Here is a 19,664-nt window from a genome sequence, read left to right on the forward strand (position 1 = left end):
GAGAACTTAGGGGACTAGACAGTATCCTCTACAAGAAAAGAGAATTTTATAATGGCAGGAGAGAGTCAAAAAGAAAAATAATGTAATGAGATTTGCAATGCAGATACCAATCTATCCTGTGTCTTCTCATCCTGTTGTTTACTCTGTTCCACTGAAATAAAAAGGGTAAGGATTAGGACTCCTGCTCATCAGTCGCTGTCCAGGGTATAGATCCCTTCACTAGTGGCATCTACATCAGTTACATAGTGATCTAGTGGGAACGTAGGGGTATACTGAGAAGGGGAGCATTTTACCTTTGAAGTTGCTGTTGGTGGGTACCCAGCTCATGGGTAAATTGTAACCACCCTCAGCCAAAGCCTGTTATAGAAAGGGAAAGATTTTACAACCATGTAAGGATAGTAACAGAAGGAGGTAGAGTGAGGGAATGTTGCTTATTAACAGGTGAAGAGGGTGGTGCAGTTGTGTTAAGAGAAGCCCTATCTTTGGCTAACCATCTCAGCAAGGGTAGAATGACCTATTTTCTGACATTTTGATTGATTACCCTTGTGGTCATGCCATGCCTATTGGGAAGTTCCAGATACCACTATGGAGACCTTCCCTCCAAATCTAGATGATACTTGGTCTTAATTAAATCCAAAGAACCCTTCTTTCTTACTTACATATTCCTTGAAAAACTTATTTATCTCCCAATTGTGAAACATTCCTTTTATATCTTAGGAATCCCATTTCAGTTGTTTAGGCTAAACACAACTCTGCATTTTCTGAAGTTACCCTATTCAGAGAACCAAAATATTGGTGACTCTGTTTAAATTAAGGCAACTAACATCACAGAAAATACTTAGTGACTGGCTAAGTTTTTCAATTATGGCCCTCGAGCCTATATAAAAATCAAGGTATCTAGAACTAAGTAGTCCATTAATTCAATCCAGAATTGGAGAAGGAACACAACCCTCCAGAGGAGGTTGTTCTTGGGAGGAAGGAGGGAGTTTCTGTGTCTTCTCTATTCCCCTAGGGAGGAGGGAATTTATACTTTCTCCTTATTTCCCATTAGTCAGATAGCGTCAAAGAGAAGCTACTTAACCAGTAAAAAACACCACATTCAACAGGAAGCAGAAACAGCAAATACAAAGAGGTATTCACTCCAGGGCAGAAGCAGTTTCCAGGAGTAGAACCTTTAGAAAGAGAGACAAGAGCTGGCAATTGAGAATTAGGTTGTATTTCTGAGTCATGTGACCAATAAAATGAAGACTAGATGTTTTCTCCAGTCCACACTAACTCTCAAAAAATAAAATAAAATAAAAGGAATTATGTGCCAGAGATAGAACAATTACAGCTCTTCCCAAAGGACAAGAAAGCAAGAAGCTCAACAAACTAACAGCCTTATGAATTTTCAGTGAATGGTAATAATCCCTGCCTTTATCACTAAGTACACTCCTCCTCACTAGTCTACAGCCTCTGGCAGAGCATCCAAACTGTCCCAATAGTTTTGGTTTGGGGATCCACTCAAGGAATTCTCTCTTGTTGTACTTTCTGCTAACATTTTCCACCCCTAATGTTCCCTCAGCATCCAGTTACAACAGAGTCCTTCAACTTTGTCCAGCCATGTGCAGAGGTGGACTATGTTTTGCATGGCAACCACAAGGAGGCAAAAACTCTGTCCTGAAACACACATTCCACCTTCCTCAAAGCCTGTAAAAAGGGGCAGATATTGACTCAGTCCATTTAGAGAAATAAAGAAAAGAGGAATCTGAGACAGAGGCCAGCATGAAGGGTCACACAAGGTCTGAAGGGGAGCTAGCACCCAGAATGGGATAGCCCCATTTTCCCATTAGTTACTTGGGATAAGGACTAAGCCCTATGAAAAGTAGATTCATCAATTTGAGAAGAAGTTGAAACAACCTTCAGGTCTAGCTCTGGGGATAAACCCAATATCAAAGGAGGAAAAGTCAGAAAGTGAGCAACAGGGACACATAATAAAAAAGTCCAAAACCATCAGGTGGTTTCTTCAGGGGGAAATTTAGTTTAAAACCTAGAGCATAGAGACATGGTCAAAGGATATGAACAGGCAGTTTTCTGATGAAGAAATCAAAGCTATCTATTCCCATATGAAAAAATGCTCTAAGTCACTATTGATAAGAGAAATGAAAATTAAAACAACTCTGAGGTACCACCTGACACCTATCAGATTGGCTAAAATGACAAAAAAGGAAAATAAATGTTGGAGAAGCTGTGGAAAAATTGGAACACTGATGCATTGTTGGTAGAACTGTGAACTGATCCAACCATTCTGGAGAGCAATTTGGAATTATGCCCAAAGGGCTATAAAGCTGTGCATACCCTTTGACCCAGCAATACCACTTTTGGGTCTTTTTCCCAAAGAGATCACGGAAAAGGAAAAAGGACCCACATGTACAAAAATATTTATAGCTGCTCTTTTTGTGGTGGCAAGGAATTGGAAGTTGAGGGGATGCCCATCAATTGGGGAATGGCTGGACAAGTTGTGGTATATGAATGTAATGGAATACTATTGTGCTGTAAGAAATGATGAGCAGGAGGAGTTCTGAGAAACCCGAAGGGTCTTGCATAGACTGATGATGAGTGAGATGAGCAGAACCAGGAGAACACTGTGCACAGTATCATCAACATTGTGTGTTGATCAACTGTGATAGACTAGATTCTTCTCACCAATCCAATGGTACAAGAAAGTTCCAAAGGACTCATGATGAAAAAGGCTCTCCAAATCCAGAAAAAAAAAGAAACCGTGGAATATGGACACTGATTGGACCATACTATCTCTTTTGTTTCTGGTGCTGTTGTTTTTCTTTTTTTGAGGTTTTCCTTCTTGCTCTGATTCTTCTTGAATAACATGACTAATGCAGAAATATGTTTAATGTTATATATCAGATTACCTGCTGTCTAGGGGAGGGGGCCAGGGAGGGGAGGGAGGGAGAAAAATTTGAAATTGTAAATCTTATCTAAACAAAGGTTGAAAACTTAAATTAAAAAAAAAAACCTAGAGCATAGGTAGATATATCAACAAAACAGATCCTAAAAATAGGAAGGAAAGTGAGTAATGACATCTAAAAAAATTTTAATGTCCCTAAACAGATACTGAAAGACAAAGGAAATTGAACCAACACAGAATCACAGCACCCTTTAGATATCCAAGAGGGCATGTAATTTAATATGGATGTTCCAGAATTTGTTAAGAGAGAATCGTAATCTTGACAGAAGTAGTTATCTAGGAACAAATGACAGGATTTATAGCCTGTACAGAAGAAATGAATAGCAAAACAGAAAACAATAATACTAGAATCAATGGGATAAATTTCTCCAAAGAAGTGAGAGGGAAAACAACAGCTTTGGAAAATATATTACTAAAGTGAAGGACAATTTAGAAGAAAAGAAGCAAAAGGTAATAACATATATATGATCTCAATACAAGCAATGAAGATTGATCTCAAAGACATAGTGATATTGTTGTTGTTTGTTCTTCATTCTCAAAGAAGATTGTAACATTGGGAGGTGATGTCATAACTTGCACTGAACTGGATTTAAGTGAGGGACAGCTGCGCAAGGTCACCAACCTCACTCTTTCCTCCACAGTCATCTGGGTCCAGTAGCAAAATGTATATCAGGACAACAGAATATGGCCCTGGATATTTAATGTAATTGGGGTTGTGATTTGCCCAAGGCCAAAGCTAGTAACTGTCTGAGGTGAGATTTGAACTCAGGTCCTCTTAACTTCAGGGCCAGTGCTCTACAGTGCCACCTAGCTGCCCCTGCATATTGATAACGTAAGGATCATAGGCCTACCAGAAGAAAATGACAAATCAAAAAACTTGAACACTTATAACACAAGAAATAATATAAGAAAACTGCCTAGAACATGTAAGTGAAAGAAAAAGAAACAATCAAAATAATTGATAGATCACCTCCAGAAAAAAAATTATCTTCAAGTTGTAAATGGTTAAATATAATGATCCAATGAAAACAAGAAATTCTGTAAGGAACCAGGGAAAGATTTTCAAATATAAAAGAAAGAAATTTTTACTATGAGACTATTCTGCACCAACCAGAAACCACATAAGGAAGTAGAATAACATATTTTTTAAAGGCAAAAAAGAATCAAGATACAGCCTAAAATGATATACCCTGAAAACCTGAGGCTAATCATCAATGAAAATAATAAGGATGCTCAATAAGAGAGGCTTTTGAAGCATCCCTGCCCCAAGACCCAGATGTGAGCACATTATTTGATTTGCAAACACCCCCAAAAAGTAGAAACACAAGAAAAGTAAATAAATACAACTAGCAAAGAAAGCACAATTAAATAAGTCATTATATCTCTAGAGCATATGGAAAAAAATTTTAAGCCATCCATTGGATTAAAGAGATAATAGCAGATAACAAGGATATTTTCTGAGTACTACTTGTGAGTTTTATTTTATTCTAAATTTACCTCTACTTTTCCCACAGATGCCATGTATATTTTTGAAGAGAGTACCTGAGATTTCAGCAGTGGAGGGAGGAGGAAATGTTTTGTTTCATTATTCTTACTATGCCAATATAGCAACTTTTTTTGCAAAGAGGTAATTGTGTCTGGTTGAGTATGAATAACAAGTACATTGTTGGGGGCTTGTGAGTTATAATGTTAGGAATACATCCCTAAACCTAAGAGTACTAGCCACATTTGGGGGGATATAACCCACTGTTTATACCTAAACATATATATATATATATATATATTTACATATATACATGTGTGCATAGATATGCATGTGCAAACACATGTGTATATGTATATATAAGTATGCGTGCATTCAAATACATATATGCAAATGTGAATAAATATGCCTAAATCCATGGTATGCATGTCTATGAGTGTGTGTGTGTACACACACATTTATACATATATACACACATAAATGTGTATGTATATGGTATATATTGTGATGTTTAAAATCTAAATGTGTGGTCGCCTTAAATTAGAAGCTTTAGCACCAGTCTTCGGGCATTAAGCATTTATTAAAGCACACCAGGTATTCACATGGAGTTCAGAAAGTTAAGAAAAGGTCTATCTAGCCTAGAGTTCCAGCCTGGTCAGGTTCTTCCTCAAGTCCTCTGCCACAAGCCTGCTTCAATCACGAATGCCCTCAAACTGAGTAAGGAAGCTTTTTTATAGGTCTGGAGCAGAGGCAATCCTTACACACTGCTTCAAGTTGATTAGCTAGCATTATCCAAATCCATTGGTTCACTGTATTTGAAGGGGGTCTTGAGTTGAGTTCAAAGTCCTTTGCTTCTGAGAACAATACCTTTCTTAAGGGCTAGCCAGGTATGGTTATAATCTAGTTAACTTGAAGTAGGCTAATCAGCAGTCAATCACTCTCACTTAATTCAATCAGTTTAGATTAATCTCTAGGTGGACCTTTGAGTATCTGCCAAATCCCATTATTTTCTCACTATGTGTGTGTGTGTGTGTGTGTGTATTTATGATAGACTTTTTCCTCTCCAACTGGCCCTAAATTGGACCAGTATCCCTACAGTATCTTTGTATTATGTTATTGGTACAACATAACCAAACTGACTTCTATCTTGCACTCATGATTATTTATAAGTACTGTGACACATGCTAAAGCATGCTAAGTTCTCTTTCCCCCAATGCTGATTTCATGCTACCACATAGTATGAACTTCTGTGGACTTTATTTGCATGAGTTTGGAATGGTATTTTCAAAGAAGATGGTCTTTCTTAAGGAACCTGTAATCAGCACCCTGAAAATCATAGCTGGAACCTTTATAACCTCAATAAGTCTAAATTATCTACATGTATTGGAGAATATATACTATGCTCTCCAAACCCTGTATAGGCAGTACATTTAGAATTTCTTCCTTTAATTTCTGTGACACATGGTGATCTCACCCCAGTAGTAAGATCTTATATTGGTTCATTAAAAATATCAAATATAGTTCAGTCCAAAAATACCATAGAAAGACTATCACAAAGTCAACACACTCTAATTCTGCAATGTCTCATCTAAAAAATCCAAAAATTGTAGTGTTGAAAAATATAGTGCAGCTCTGTAATAGGAGGAATAATGCTCTCATTAGTCTGTTCGGGAAAGTACTTGGTGAACCTTAATGAACTATATGATTTTATTGTTATAATTATTAATTCTGCTTATAAAAGTCAAATCTTTGAATTCCTGATGGTCCTAAGTAAGAAGTACATTATTAACAATAATTCAGGGGGGCAGCTAGGTGGTGCAGTGGATAAAGCACCAGCCCTGGAGTCAGGAGTACCTGAGTTCAAATCCGGCCTCAGACACTTGACACTTACTGGCTATGTGACCCTAGGCAAGTCACTTAACCCCCCATAGCCCTTGCAAAACAAAACAAAACAAAACAAAAAACAAACAAAAAAATCAATAATTCAGGCTCTTTAAACATGTTAGGCTTCAATTCAATTTAGTTTAAGAAATTTCATTAAGCACTTGACATAATAGGTAGATTACTATACCTTGACACAGAAAGACCTGGATTCATATTCTTCCTCTACCAATCACAAGCTATGTGATCATGAAAAGCCATTTAGATGCCTCAATTAGGTCATGGGGGGAAAACTTTTTTCTTCCTCTTTCATTTTCTAGGTAGGAAAAGGAGAGGACTATATTTGGAAATTATGATAATGTAAAAACAAAAAATGTCAATTTTTTTTTTTTAAAGAGAGGTCCAGCAAAGTGTTCTAAGAAAATTTGAGAATGGAAAGATCATTTCAATGGGTTAGGGAGTGGGAGGAGGGAAATTAGGGGAAGAGTGTCACCAAAGTTTTATAGAGGAGATGGCATTTGAATCGAGCCTCAAAAAAGAGAAAGATTTCAACTTGAAAGAAGAGAATGATTTTGAGAGTTGAAGATTCAAAGGGAGTCTCTTTTAGAGACACATAATAAGCTACGTGAATACAAGATGAAACCAAATGGGTGAATTTTGCCTAGGACAGCAGAAGGAAAATGTGATAGAGTTAAAATAGCATCAGACTTGAAGCCAGGGGAGATCTTCGGTTAGTTCAATAACTTTGGGCAGTTTATGCATGAATAGGAATAGGGCTACTTGTATTGCTTTACCTTACAGAGTTGTTGCAAGAAAAGTGTTATATCAATTTGAGTTAACACTTTTATGAGAACATAATAAAATAAGGCTGGGAAGTCAGGTTGAGGGACAGATGGTGAGAGAGGGGGACATTAAATGCCAGATTAAAAGGCATGTATTTAATCCTATAGGCAATAAAGAGCCACTGAATTTTTTTTGTTGTTTTTTGTTTTTTGTTTTTTTTTAGCATAGTCATTACATTGAGAGTTCTAGGAGAGCAAAAACCAGTTTTGCCTTTCTTGGTATAGGCATATCTCATTTTATTGTGCTTTGCTTTATTGCTTTTTAAAAAATGAAGGTAGGGGGCAGCTAGGTGGCACAGTGGATAAAGCACTGGCCCTGAATTCAGGAGGACCTGAATTCAAATCTGGCCTCAGACACTTGACACTAGCTGTGTGACCTTGGGCAAGTCACTTAACCCTCATTGCCCCACAAACAAAAAACAAAAACAAACAAATAAAAAAATGAAGGTTTGTGACAACCCTAAGTCAAGCAAGTCTATTGGTGTCATTTTTGTTTTTTGCAGGGCAATGAGGGTTAAGTGACTTTCACAGGGTCACAAAGCTAGTAAGTGTTAAGTGTCTGAGGCTGTATTTGAATTTAGGTCCTCCTGAATCCAGGGCCAGTGCTTTATCCACTGTGCCACCTAGCTGCCCCGCATTGGTGTTATTTTTAAAATACCACGTACTTATATCATGTCTCTTTGTCACACTTTGGTCATTCTCGCAATATTTCAAACTTTTTCATCATTATTAAATCTGTTATGGTGATCTGTGAACAATGATCTTTGACGTTACTATTTGTAATTGTTTTAGGGCACCACAAACCACACCAATATAAAGCAGCAAACTTAATTGATAAACTAATTTATTAATTGTTGCATATGTTCTGGCTGCTCCACTAGCAGTCCCCTTATTTCTCTCCCTTTCTTCCAACCTCCCTGTTCCCTGAGACAGCAATATTGACATTAGGCAATTTAATAACTCTACAATGGCCTCTAAGTGTTCAGGTGAAAGGAAGAGTAAATCAATATAGCAAACTTCATTGCTGTCTTATTTTAAGAAATTGCCACACCCAACTTTCAGTAAACACCCCCTCAATCAGTCAGCCACTATCAATATCAGGGTAAAACCAGGCAGACTTCAGAAAAACCTGGAAAGACTTAAGTGTACTGATGCTAAGTGAAGTGAGCAGAACCAGGAGAACATTGTACATAGTAACAGTAACATTGTGTGATGATCAACTGTGATAGACTTAGCTCTTCTCAGCAATAGTGATCCAAGATAGTTCCAAAGGATTCATGATAAAAAATGTTCTCCACATCCAGAAAAAGGAATTGTTGAAGCTGAATGTAGATTGAACCATACTCTTTCTACTTTTAATTTTTTTTAATTTTAAAAAAAATTTTTGAGGTTTTTCCTTTTTGTTCTGATACTTCTATCACACCATGACTAATGCAGAAATATGCTTAATGTGATTGATTGTACATATATAACATATTGTTTTCTGTCTTGGCAGGGAGGGAAGGGAAGGAGGGAGAAAAATTTGGAATACAAAATCTTATAAAGACAAATGTTAAAAACTATCTTTACATGTAACTGGAAAATAAAATACTTTTAAGGCATTGTTTTCTTCAGTGAGATTATGCACCTTTTTTTCCATTTGGCCAGATGAATTTTTTAAGGAATTGTTTTCTTCACTCAATCTTCGTGCTTCCTTTTCCAAGCTGCTAATTCTTTTTTCATAATTTTCTTGTGTTGCTTTCATTTCTCTCCTCATTTTTTCTTCTACCTCTTTCAATTGATTTTGAAAATCCTTTTTGAGCTCCCTTCCAATTTTTTCTTCTACCTCTCTCAATTGATTTTTTTTTCTTTTGCAGGGCAATGAGGATTAGGTGACTTACCCAGGGTCACACAGCTAGTAAGTGTCAAATGTCTGAGGCCAGATTTGAATTCAGATACTCCTGAATCCAGGGCCGGTGCTTTATCTACTGTGCCAACTAGCTGCCCCCTCAATTGATTTTTTCTTTTTGGTGGGGCAATGGGGGTTAAGTGACTTGCCCAGGGTCACATAGCTAGTAAGTGTTAAGTGTCTGATGCTGGATTTGAACTCAGGTACTCCTGAATCCAGGGCCAGCGCTTTAACCACTGCGCCATCTAGCTGCCCCCCTCAATTGATTTTTAAAATCATTTTTGAGCTCTTCCAAGAAGTCTTTTTGTTCTTGAGACCAATTCATCTTCCCTCTTGAAGCTTCACATGTAGGCAATTTGAGAGTATTGTCCTCATCTGAGTTTGTGTTTGCCTCTTCCCTGTTGACACAGAAGCTCTCAATGGTAAGAGCTCTTTCTTTTTTGTTTCTTACTCATATTGCAGCTTATTTTTTTTTTAAGTTGAGGTCTGCTCTGGGGGCACTAGGGTCCCTGTTTCAAGCTTCTTGTGCTGGGGTATAGGGACTGTGTCACTAGCTTTCTACACTGAGGCCTCTGTGGCCTGTGGATTTCTCACTGCCCTGGGCTTGTTCCCAGCTAGCTGGAATGGCCCAGCCTGGTCACACCTATCCTGTGGGTGGCCCTCCAGCTGGCGGCCTGCCTTCTCGGCTGGTGCTGGTGGGTTTCATCACTGGCCTGTTGCACCACCAGCTTGTTGAGCCAGGATTCAGGGGCCTCAGTTGCTTGGCTGTGGCCTTCAGCTTCCTGCTGACTTGACCCAACCCCCTCCATGCTGTTCTGCGCCTCCCTTTTGCCCGAGTGAGACCAACCTTTCCCGAAGTCTTCTAAATTATCTCTGGTTGGGAAGACTGTGTCTCTCTGTCTCTTTGCAGGTTCTGTAGTTTCAGAATCCATCCAGAGGCTTGATTTAATGTTTTGAGGGAACTGAGGGAGAGCTCAGGCAACTCCCTGGCTTCTCTCTGACATCTTGGCTCTGCCCCACCTGAAAATAAAATACTTTTAAGATTAATAAAATATCAAGGCAAGGCCATCAGCAAAAAGACTATGACTTGCTGAAGGCTCATATGATGATTAGCACTTTTAGTAATAAAATGTTTTAAAATTAAGTTATGTATGTTTTTTCACATAATACTACTACATACTTAGACTACAGTATAATATAAACATAACTCTTGTACACACTGGAAAACAAACAAAAAAATAATAATGTGACTGCTTTATTGCAATGGCTCCTTTATTCTGGTGACCTGGAACCAAACCTACAATATCTACAAGGTATGCTTATATGCCCATAACTTAGCACAGTGCCTGGTACAAACTAGGTGCTTAATAAAATTTTTGATAATTTGATTTGGTCAGATTTATGCTTTATGAAGATTATTTTGTCAGCTAAATGAAGGATGAATCAGAGGAGAATGTGGAGACAAAGAGATGGACCAGGAAACTTACAATAATGTAGTAAATAAGTTGGTGAGGGCTATACCTACTATTCTAATAGTGTCAGTGGAAAAGAAAGAGATGTCAGAGACATTGAGACACTAGAATTAACAAGATTTGACTAATTTCAGATAAAGAAGGGGCTAACACAGAAATAAGATCTTTCATGACAGGTTCGGGTCCCACAAACTGTCAGGAACATAGCACCCATCTGTTTTACAGTGATCTATTTTTTGTTTGCTTTAGGACAAAAAGAAAGCCTCTCAGTATATGAAAGACAGCGCCTGGCACACATAAACTTTTCAATATATGCCAAGGCTACATTAATCAAAGGGTCTTCTCAGATTCTAAGATGGAGGGAATTATTTACAACCGGAAAAAAAAAACTGAGTGTGGAATTATACTACCTGTGATGAATAGCACGTCATCCTCATTAGTAGGCAGGATGTTGTGTTAAATAGCAATAAAAATAGGCAAGGGACAAACTGTTAAACACGAGAATACTTTATTTCTGCAAGACTATTTTGGGTTAGCTCCACTTTGAATAACTACAATATATAGACTATAGGAACTCAAAGACTACAAAGCTTACATTGAACCACAGTGCCCCCTGGCCTTCATAACAGAAAAGCCAAATCTTCCTATGGTTACTTCTCTCATCTTCAGAAGTTTTCTGCTCATTTAGTCTTATTTCTGTAATAGCAATTTGTAGTTTCGATGATGGATATGGTGAATGACAAAAAAGATGATGTCTTTTATATAAATTAAGCTTTTAAAAATGTAGTGCTTGGAGATCCTTAGATCATTTCTTCTATCCTGACTTGAAGAATGTTCTGACATTTGAAAAGCAATATCATGTAGTGGATGAGGCAGTCAGGAAGATATATGCTTTGGCTCACTCTTCAGGAGTTGAGCAATATGCTAAACATCTCCCCCTCAAGAGTTCTAGGATAACCTGAAGAATTTAGGCTTCTCTATTTCCATCAGCTAAGCCCACCATGATTGTGTCCTTCCCATTGTTAGTTACCAATAACATGTGACTAATTTGATTTAATCATGTAACATCAATTAGCTTTTACAAAGTGATATTTGCTTCCAAAAAAGAAATTACAGACATTTCCCTTTAACATCTCCAATGAACTTTCTTCCATATATTGCCCCAGTCTCTGGGGAGAGTAGGCTCACCTTAGCTCAGTTGCTACATAGCATTGGTATCATTAAAGTTTGTGTCCAAAGAAAGCATCTCTGCCAAATGAGTCCTTGTCTAAGTTATTTCTAGGCTAGAATCCCAAAGGTCACTCCTTGATCCTGAGGGCACCACAGATGTCCTGGTTCTGGAACTCAGACTCTGGTATCCCAGGATGCCCATGTCCTCCTGACTTTTCAAACTTAGAAAGTTGGAGGCTTCAACACTCTTCACTTAAGAGGAAGAAAGAATAGATACAGAGATATCAGATAGAGATGCCTTTTTACAGGGTTATATTGCCTCAGAAAGAAGAAGGCACTATTGCCTCACTGATAGCACTAGCTTCACTAAAGACTATGAGCAAGAGTCACCAAATGAGGCCAAGAGCCTGAGTCAAAAACTAACAGGACTTTTGAATATATTTGCAGTTAATTAACAAGCCTCCTCTTCATCATGTGGTTGGCCAACCAGAACCAGTTACACATTGACCATGCATGCTTCAGTCTCTCCAAGGCACTTTAATTCCACATCATTATGGCTCTCCCACAGGCAATCTGCCTAGGTTACAGATTCCCTTAAGATGTCAGCTGAAGTACTCTGGGTGTTTGTCAGATCTCCATTACAACAACCAAGGTTCAGATCATACTTCAAATATTGACTAGGAGTTGACTGTGGGCTAGTCACTGTACCTCTCTGGGCTTCGGCTTGCCCCTAATTTCCTGTCCAGTTATAAACATGTGATCCCAAGCTTGAATTTTTTTTTGTCATTGTTCCAGATTGTTTTAGTATAGGGAAGCTGTGTTAAGATACCTCCTATCAGTGTAGATTAGTAACTTTTCTGCAATTTATAGACTCCGAGAGCTGCCTGGAGAACCAAGTAATTAAGTGACTTGCCTATGATTACATGATCAGAAGTAATATTTGAGGGGCAACTAGGTGGTGCAGTGGATAGAACTATGGCCCTGGAGTCAGGAGGACCTGGGTTCAAATCTGGCATCAGACTCTTGACACTTACTTAGCTGTGTGACCCTGGGCGGGTCACTTGACCCCAATTGTCTCACCAAAAATAAAAAAAGAAATAAAAATTTAAAAAAGAAGTAATATTTGAACTTAGGTCTGCCTACTTCTGTGGCTGGCCTTCTATTAACTCTGTCATGTTGCCTTTTATTGACATTCTTAAGTATAAAGACTTCACTTAGGATTATAATGGTGACTACCACATTCCTATCCATGGCATATAACTGATTAGTTATCCAGAGGTATGGCAAAACAAAAACAAACAAACCCAACACTTTAGAGCTAGAAGGGACATGGGATTATTTAGTTAAAGTATATCATTTTAAAGATAAAAGGCTGAGATTTGGAAGGGGAAAATAATTTACTCAACCATTGCTATAAAGTGTTAGGGTCATGGCCTAGGACCAGGTCTCATGATTCACAATCCAGGGTTCTTTCAATTGCAACATGCTGATACTCAAGTTCTTCCTTAAAGTTGATTTCTTGAGGGTGAGATTTAATTTAGTAAATTATATATTTCTTTATCCCTTCAGTAATGATTATCAATATAGTTAGCTTCTTTCTTGATAGATTTTTTGGAAAAATAGGACTATGACATATGAAACATTCAAGTTTGCTATACAATAAAAAAGAGGAAATTTCAAAATACCTTACTACTATCATTGCCTTTTATTGGCAAAAAAATTTGGTCAAGTGGAGTTCAAGAGTTTTGGGAAATAATAATTAAATGAATGCCTCGTATAATTTATAAATATGCAAAAATCAGTAACTAAGCATAGCTATAACTTGCTTATGAAACGAAAGCGTTCCTAAACCAACTTTGAATAAATCAAGTTTGAAACTCAATCATATTTTATATACATTAGCAAAGTCTTCTATTTGAAAGAATCTATAGTGAAAACTTTCTTCAAGTAGAGACAAAAGAAATAATACAATAACCAACTAAAATCAATTTATCTTGTAAATATGTATAACTGGGCATGTGCAGAGAGCCCTTCCTTCTTCTGGCTTACCATGTGTTAGCTCAGCACATGGGAGCTTTGAGATGATGAATACCCTGGCTACTTCCAGCCAGGCCATGAGTGAATGGATTCCGAAAGACTGATACTTTTGGAATGATGAAGCAATCCCCTTATCAGTAACTGAGCAGAAAAGAGAGCCACTGATTCAGTGGAAAGCTAAATGGAAGTGCCTTGCCCTCACTTGTCTCTTCTCTACTTGGCTGGAAATCATGTGAGTTCTCTTCCATTATACTGCTGGAGGAGGGAAAGGAGAAGGCAGTTATCTTCTCCCAACTCTAGCAGAGATGGGGACTGTTCTTTTGTGGCAATGAAAGTAGGCCCTGCCTGCCTTTTCTTCTTTCCTTTCCTGAGCATAGATGACTGAACACAGTTCCTGAGATAGATAATTACAATCTAGAGAGGTGGGAGATTCTGGATCCCTTGGTCAGAGTTGAGGCAGTTTCTGCATCAAAGAGGATAGCACCAAAAGTGAAGGAGCTCAGTCCCTGGCCTGGCTTGACAAAAGAAAGGTACTTTGAGGGATTCAGTGGAGGGTAACAAGAGATATGAAATGCTTATTCAGCAGTCAAGTAAATTGCTTTGTATCTTGATGTTTAAAGCCTCAAACTCCTAGGAAATAGAACAGTAGTTAACAGTTCTGCTTGTTTAAAGTTTTTCTTGTCAGTGTACACTTGGAAAAGCCTTTTTGTGTTTGTTTGTTTTTTCATAAAAATCTTTTATTATTTTCCAGTTACATGTAGAGATAGTTTTCAAAATTTGTTTTTATAAGATTTCTAGTTTAAAATTTTCTCCCTCCCTCCACTCCCTCACCCGTCCCCAAGACAGCAAGCAATCTGATATAGGTTATATATGTACAATCACATTAAACATATTTATAAAAGCCTTTTGTTTTCAGCATTTCATTTGTGTAGAGAAAATAAATACCTGTCCCATACTTGGTTTATATTGTATATTGCATACCTTTCTACACTACACCTTGGGGAGACCTTAGACAGGAGCCAAATCTAAGTCATTTCCCCCTAAAGCACTGGGAGAAAGTCTCATGATCCAAAGAGGGAGAAAACATTACTCTAGCATTTATATGTGTTCCATCTTGACCCCTGGTGCACAACATTCATGAATGCAGAGGTAAGAGAACCCCACCATGGAAAGGAAGAGGGCATATAGTGCCCTGGTCCCTTGTGACCAGTAACAATCCTAATGTGAACAATGATAACAGCAACAACAGTAACAATAATATTTATATGGTGCTTTACAAATGTTATCTCATTGTATCCTGTTATGGTAATAACCCTAGGAGGTAGATATTATTATTATCCCAGTTTCACAGCTGAAGAAGCTAAAGCAGAGAGAGGTAAAATGACTTGCCCAGATTTACAAAGCTAATGAGTGTCAGAGTCTGGATTTGAACTCAGATCTTCTTATTCCAGCCTTCTTCTACCTACTGTGCCACCTCATTGCCTCTTGATATGGTACCTTGTTAGATATGAATACTGTTATCTGTATCTGCACATTTGTGTTGCCATGATCAAATATTTAGAGCTATAAGGAATCTTAGAAGCCATCTAGACGAGTAAACTGAAGCATACAGAGGCAAGGTAACTTTCCCAGGGTCACAGAGCTAGTAAGTATCTGAAGCTGGATTTGAACTCAGATGACTCCAAGTCATCCATTGACTGACATCCAAGTCAGACTCGATCTACTATGCCATGATGTCTTTCAATAATTTGTGTATGTGTGTATAACACATGTGTATCCATATGTATGAGTTTACACACGTGTGTACATATGCCTGCATATACACATATAAGACCATGTATATGTGTGTGTATATCATATATGTCTATATGTGATCACAGAATTTGAGAAAGGACCTTAAAAGCCAATTAGTCTAATCTATGCCTGAAGAGAAATCCTCTCCACAATACCTCTGACAAGTAGCTATATACTATTACAATATGCTCTGCCTGGAATCAACCCCTGTGGAGGCTTGGGGAGCCTTCTTTCAGAAATATATGATGAAAAGGCCCTTCCCCTACCGACTTTAGATGATGTTCCTTTAGGAACGAGTAACCTACAAACTTTGCCAATATGATTCTGTTGCCTTCTCACCCTGGAATATCTTCCTGCTACACTGGCCCCCTTTTCCCATTCTAGTGCCTTTATTTTGGGGAGAGAAAACCAACATTTACTCTTCCTCGCCTTGTTTCTGACTCTACAGACTTTGCCACCACACCCATTCCAAAAGGTTTATTTTCTCCCCCACCTTGTTACCCTTTTATATGTTGTCTTTCCCCTTTAGAATGAAGGCTCCTTGAGGGAGGACACTATCTTTGCTTGGATCTTTATTTCCAGAGCTTAGCACAATGCCTTGCACATAGTAAATGCTCCAAAAATACTTTTTATTAGGTCTGCCTTCCTACCTGCCTACCTAAGAGAGAACCTACTGCTTCTTGGGTCAGCTCATCCTATTTTGGTATAGTTCCAATTGGTAACAATAACTTTTTCATTTGTACTCATCCCACCTATCCAATCTTCTATCACATCTTGTCATTTCTACCTTCCCAACCTTTCCTGTATAAGTTCCCTTCCCTCCACTCACACAGGACCGTGCTGGTAGAGGCTCTCATCGTCTCACACTTGTACTCCTGCAATAATTTTCTATTTGGTCTCCCTGTCTCAAGTCTCTCTTCAATCCAATCCATCCTTTATTCAACCACCAAAGTGATTTTCCTAAAGTAAAGTTTTGGCCATGTAAGTTCTGCCTTTCCATTCACACACACACACACACACACACACACACACACACACACACACACACACCACCCCCAATAAATACCAAAAGCTTCCTATTATTTCCAGGATCAAATATAAACTCCTCTCTTTGGCATCTGAAATTCCTGACAACTTGGTACTTTCCTATCTTTCTAAGTTTCTTACTGTTTATTCCTTTCTGCAGCACTATACTAAGCAACTAAGCAGTTCTCAAACTTTTTGGACTTAAGACCACTTTAGACTCTTTTCCCTTGTTTTTTATTCATTTTAAACTTAAATACAAAATGGGAAAAGAAAAAAGAACATTTCCACGTACACAACAGAACATAAAGATTCAATAGAAACAATAAGTTTCCATTTCAAACTGTTTACTTTTTTTCAAACCTATATAATAAATACTACACATTGTTTTCAAAGTTTTTCTGGGCTTCCTAAGTTTTCTTTTGTCCTCTGTTGTGCATTTCTTATTTTTTTTCTCTCTCCCTCCACCCCACTCTAGAAAAGGCTACAATTAAACATGTTTACATATATATAATGTATATATACACATATATACATATATGTAAGACCATGCTGTACATATTTCTATTTGTTAGTTCTTACTCTGGAGATGGATAGCATCTTCCTTCACAGCTGCAAGTCTTTCAATGTTTTTCTAAAATCAATCAGTTCATTATTTCTTATATCACAGTAGTACTCCATCATAATCATATACTATATTTTGTTTAGCCATTGACTAAATCTAACAAAGTTGCTTATGTGTTTGAGAAATGAGACCTTTATCTGAGAGATTGTCTCTGAAAGCTTTTCCCAATTTTCTTATTTCCTTCTCATCTTGGCTAACTTGGTCTTATTTGTACAAGAATTTTAAAATTTAATATAATCTAAAGTATCTATTTTATACCTCAAATGCTCTTATCTCTTGTTTCTTTATATGTTGTTCTCCTAACCATGAGTCTGATAGGTAAATGTTCCATGTTCTAATTTTCTTGTGATATCTCCCTTTACATTTAGGTCATGTCTCCAAGTTGATCTTATCTTGGTACATTGTTTAATATATTGGCCTATGCCCTATTTCTGCCAGACTGCTTTCCAGCTTTCCCAACAATTTTTCCAAATAATTAATTCTTATTCCCTAAAACTCAAATCTTTACATTTGTCAAACATAAGGTTTCTATAGCCCTTTACTACTATGAATTATATGTCTACCCTGTTCTACTCATCCACCTTTCTAGTTTTTAGTTGGTACCAGATAGCTTTGATATTTACTGCCTTATAATTTAGTTTAAGGTCTGATACTGCTGGATCTCCTTCCTTTACATTTTTTCACTAGTTTCTCTGAAATTCTTTAACTTTTGTTGTTTCAAATGAATTCTGTTATTATTTTTCTCAGTAAAATACCCTTTTAGTAATTTAATTGGATGTATTGAATAAGTATATTACTTAGATAAAATTGCCATTTTTATTATATTGGCTTTGTTTACCCATGAACAATTAATATTTCTCCAGTTATTTAAATCTTACTTTATTTGTATAAAATGTTTTATAATTATGGTCATATGCTTTCTGGGTTTGTTTTGTCAGGTATCCTCTCTAGTATTTTATACTGCCTATAATTATTTCATGTGTACTAAAAAATATTGAATAATATTGGAGACATAAATGTAGTTTCTCTGTTTATCTCTTTTAATTAAATCTATTTTACCTTTAACTTTGTCTGAGATCATGATTGCTACCCCTGCTTTTTTACATTAGTTGAAGTATAATAAATTCTACTTTTTTATTGTTTTTCTTGTAAGCAGCATATTGTCAAATTCAGAGTTTTAATCCATTCTGCTGTTATCATTTTATGGGTAAATTAATCTAATTATCATTCAAAGTTATAATTACTCATCGTGTATTTCTCTCTATCCTATTTTTCCTCACTATCCTTCTTGCCCTATTTATCCTATTCCTCATTCCTCATCTAATTAACTTCTACCCACTACCTTGCACTCCTATTTCCTAATCTACCTACTCTTCTAAGAGTCCCTCCTTTATGCTATCCCTTCACTTCCTTATTTCTTTCTAAATTTAAAAGACTTTTCTACCCTTCTAGATGTATATGTTCCAGTACTACCAGCCCTTTCCCCACTAGCTTCTTCTGTATCAGTTTCTTTCACACCTCATTTATGAGATAATTGCTCCTTTTTACCTCTCCCTACCCAGTTTTATTTTTTAGAATCACCCCTTCATACTCAGTTCATCCAAAGCCTTTCTTTCAACTACCCAAGTAATGACAGTCATAAGAGTGCTATAACATTTTCACATATAAGAAGCAAATAGTTTGACCTTATTGAATCCCTTTTAATTGGTCTTTAGAGTTTGCCTTATATTTCTTCTGGATCTTATATGTTGAATTTTCCATTAAGTTCTGGTCTTTTTGTCACAAATACCTGAATGTCTTTCAGTTTGTTAAATGTTGTAGGGACCAATTTTTAATAGGGGAGTGTTAGCTAGGTGGCTCACCTCAATATTGGTCCAAGGAAGGAGACCAACAGCCTCCCTCAAGACCGAGCAGGATTTATTTAACAAGAATGAATTTAGGGGCAGCTAGGTAGCACAGTGGATAGAGCACCAGCCCTGGAGTCATGAGTACCTGAGTTCAAATCCGGCCTCAGACACTTGACACTTACTAGCTGTGTGACCCTGGGCAAGTCACTTAACCCCAACTGCCTCATTAAAAAAAAAAAAAAAGAATGAACTTAAAAAAAAACACAAACAGGATCAGTAGGATTAAGGGAAAGGAAATAAAATGGGGAAAGGGAAATAATACAACCTGAATCACACCACCGCCCAGGAATCAGCTGAGAATACAAAGCAGCAACCTGTCACCTTCCAGCTTCAAGCTAGAATGGCAAAAAAAACTCCCTTCTTCCCAGCAGACCCCAGGCTGACCACATACAGCCCCAAGCCAATTGGCTGGCTGCTCTGACAGTCACATGACTGCTCTCACTGGGCTTACAGTCATTATAATTTTGCCAGGCCCATGTAGGTGTCAGCAAATAGTGATGACGTGAGGTGCCAGCACCATGGCAACTTGGCTACAACCAGTGGGTGGAGCACCATGCAGTTTGTAGAGGTGCTGAGT

This window comes from Dromiciops gliroides, chromosome 5, assembly GCF_019393635.1.
Source record: "Dromiciops gliroides isolate mDroGli1 chromosome 5, mDroGli1.pri, whole genome shotgun sequence".
NCBI classification, from domain to species: domain Eukaryota; kingdom Metazoa; phylum Chordata; class Mammalia; order Microbiotheria; family Microbiotheriidae; genus Dromiciops; species Dromiciops gliroides.